The following is a 3453-nucleotide window of genomic DNA, read 5'->3' on the forward strand; positions in this document are numbered from 1 at the left end:
CATTTATTTATATTTTTATTAATTTACCATACCTCTTATATAAATATGGTATTTGGCCCATAGGATTCACTTAAATAAAACCTATTCTTGAAAATGGGCGAATGGATTCACTTAAATAAAACCTATTCTTGAAAATGGGCGAATGGAAGGTTGTAAGTCCTAATTTCAAGGGCTAAATTTACCTTTTTTACCCTCTCCCTTAAAATAAGGTGGGCTATTTGAGGTGATTTGTAAAAATGTACTATGATACAAAATATTCGCCCATTAAAAATTTAAAACCCCTTAATTTCGCCAAAGGGCGAACATTCGCCCCTAAAATTATCCTTGATGGGAACTGTTATCTCAAAATCAGGCCCTGGAAGGCTGCAGACCAGGAAGACTTCAAGTAACTATTTCAAACCAACTTTTGGCTGAGGCTTAGCCTCCTCAACCTGAGAGGGCTCTCTCAAAGGTTAATGATTTTGATAAAGATTAGATGGCTAACTCTATGAAACAAGTGAAAAACATGAATGGTGGAAACACATTAAACAAAACTATCCATTGGGCTTATGGAGTCAACAACACCTCAATATAACAATGAACTCAACCTTACATGGAAGTCAGGGCATTCAGCGTTTAGATATTCAGAACATAAACTCATATGGGACACACAGTTTATGCATGTATACAGGAAGTCAGAGCACATTCAGTGAATTCTGAGTGATTATACATCCATACCACTGTAAGAATTAAGAAAAAGGACAACATCACATATTCTGAACATGAAAAACCCTTCATGAATCCTGAGAAGCAAAGTCAAGCATCTATTATTGAAAATGAGTCATACATATGCCAAATACAAGTTTTTCCATAAAGATTTTCCAACCTTGATTACATTTCTGTTTCAGCTATATATAGAGCTCTTATTCTAACTGATCGAGATTCCTCCTCAAGCATGAGGGGAATTCGAAAACTACTTCTATTGACACCTATTAACCTTTAACTAACTAATAAATACAACTGACTGTTGACTGGAGTTTTTAGAGATCTAAATCAAGTAAGATTCTAACACCGTGTTATGCTAATAATAGCCTTGATTACAATGGTTCTTGTCTTTGACATCTGGTTCCCTTCTGGCGGTGGCTGTGATGGATGTTTGTAGCTGCTTGCTGGCCTTTAATGTCGTATCCTTTTACCTCTGCTGAGAAACAGGAAACTGTCCCTGTTTTTATGCCTTTTTTTTCCTCAAAGATATTCGGAATTAATTAGCCATGTTATTTATCCTTTAATTACCCAAAATGGAGTGCCACGTCCTTGATGTGTTGTAAGCCTTTCTCATGTACCTGTGTGATGACAAAATCTTTCAAAAAGATTTGCTACTTTGTCAATCATAATTGATCAACTAAATTGTAACATGCAGCTACAGCAGTTTCGTAGCATGCTACGAAACTGCTGTGTAATTTCAAAAACACAGTCTTTGACTCTACTCTGTTTGTATACCTTATCTTCAATTTCATTGCCTGAAAAAGGAGCACCAGATTTGTCTTGTCTTTTAATATCTGAATCAGAAGTGACACAACTACCATTGCCAAAAACCTGTTCAAGTAGATTGAAAAGGTCCTTATCATGCTTGTTGAATTCTTGGATATCACTCTGCTTAATACTCAAGTACCTGTACTTCATGCTCTTAAACTTTTGAAACAGCTTATCTGTTGATAGATAGTGCCCAATCTCCTCTTTAAATTTTCTAGTCACTTCAGTCCAAAACGCTTGATGCTTGGAAAAAGACATTGCATCTTTTAAAGATGTCACACCATGTGCACCACGATTTATACCATCTTGTACAGCAGCAGCAATACAAATTTCATCTTTCAATACACTACCCACTACTTTCTAGGAAAACCAGCATGAAATTACAGTCAACAGTTATACAAACAATTCTAAAAGAATGTGGAAATCTTCAAATCTTCAGAACTCGAGCTTGGAATGTAGTCATGCATTTTTCTCTGTAGAGCTATAGTATTTAAATATCTAGAGGTTTGCTGCTTTGAAAAAGATCCAACAAAATTTCAATAGCGAGCAGCTTTGAGAAAATTGTCGTAAGGGCTTGCCGGTGGTAGCCTGAAAGATTGCCAAGAATGCTGGGATTCTTCCAAGGAAGGATGCAACAAGCTAGAGGTGATGTTAAACCACTCTGGGTTGCCTGCATCGATAGCTAGTTTCTGTCCATTGAGGGAATTATTTTTAATCTTCTGCAAGTCTTGATCAGCTTTATACACAATCAATCCACTCAAATCATTTTTTTCGGTGCAGGGAGGAGCAAAGGATCTGGATTTCTCTTGAAGCTCATGACGACCGACATTTTCTTTTGTTTGCCAATTACAAGAGCTTCACACTGGCTTGCCATTTGGGTGTAAGGTACAGGAGTAGTCGAGGTGGATATACTACTTGCAACATGTCGTGTTGTGTCCAGAACCGATTCTAATAGTTGATTAACACTCAGCACATGTTTTGCGTCCTTAGGAACATGATCTTTACTATTGGCCTAACTTCCAAATAGTTCAATAACAAGATCTTCCTCTGTTGTGTATGTTGGAGGTGCCATCTCAAGAAATGATGGATTTTCCTGTGACGCAAATGGTGAACATGGACGGGGTGTCTCCATGTACAGTTGGGCACCTAGGGCAAACGCATCATCGGGAGAAAAATTTTGCAGGAGTTCGCTCCTCATGGTAGAAGCCTCTTTCTCTGATAATTTGCCTAAATTGCTAATGATCAAGGACACTAAGGATTCTGTGGACTGGTCTTCTGTAATTGTCAGTGCTGAAAGAAACTCCGATGCAGCATTATTGTCCTCACTTGAACCATATAATGTTCCCTCTGCCCCAAGAGTTGAATTCAAAGCTCGCAGCCTATTATCATCAATCAACTGTAGAAAGGGATCAATCGTTTTATATGTGAGCCTCGCCTTTACACGTGTGACAAGAGCTAAGCAGTTGTATGTTTTGGCTGCAAACACAAGCATTGATGTGGCCAATGTAAAGAAAGATCTGCGGTGGCTTGGTCGTAAACAACAATCTTGATCAAGGGCAATGCTCCTCAATGTCAATGCAAGCTGGAAACTTCGTATAGGTGTACTGTGACTTGAACTCTTAACACGAGAGAACAGTAAACCCATTTCAACCTCTTACCACCAGACCCAGATGCTAAACTATCCAAACCAACTTCTTTTCTGATGCTTCCAGCATATGCCTCGTGTGCCTCTTTTAAACCATTCAGGTTGTTCATCAAGTTTACGCAAACTTGCTTTGCCTTTCTTTCTTTGGGCATCAACCGTCTTTCAGCTGCGCGTAAAATCTCAAAAAATAGAATATCCAGCACCAAGACACCTAACGACCTAATGATGAGGTTAAGCGGTCGGATATGATAGACGAAGTGTATAGGCTGACAACTGTTGATGGATTTTGATGGATA

The 3453-nt window shown here is 38.5% G+C and overlaps 1 pseudogene; it reads right to left on the bottom strand.

Moving 5' to 3' along the window:
- Window positions 1-1867: 1867 nt before the first annotated feature.
- LOC149238869 (protein SEMI-ROLLED LEAF 2-like) lies at window positions 1868-3157 on the bottom strand (annotated as a pseudogene).
- Between the last annotated feature and the right edge of the window lie 296 nt (window positions 3158-3453).

Source organism: Pinus tabuliformis, chromosome 8, assembly GCF_031772625.1.
Source record: "Pinus tabuliformis cultivar Carrire ecotype Pingquan chromosome 8, CPIR1, whole genome shotgun sequence".
Taxonomy (NCBI): Eukaryota; Viridiplantae; Streptophyta; class Pinopsida; order Pinales; family Pinaceae; genus Pinus; species Pinus tabuliformis.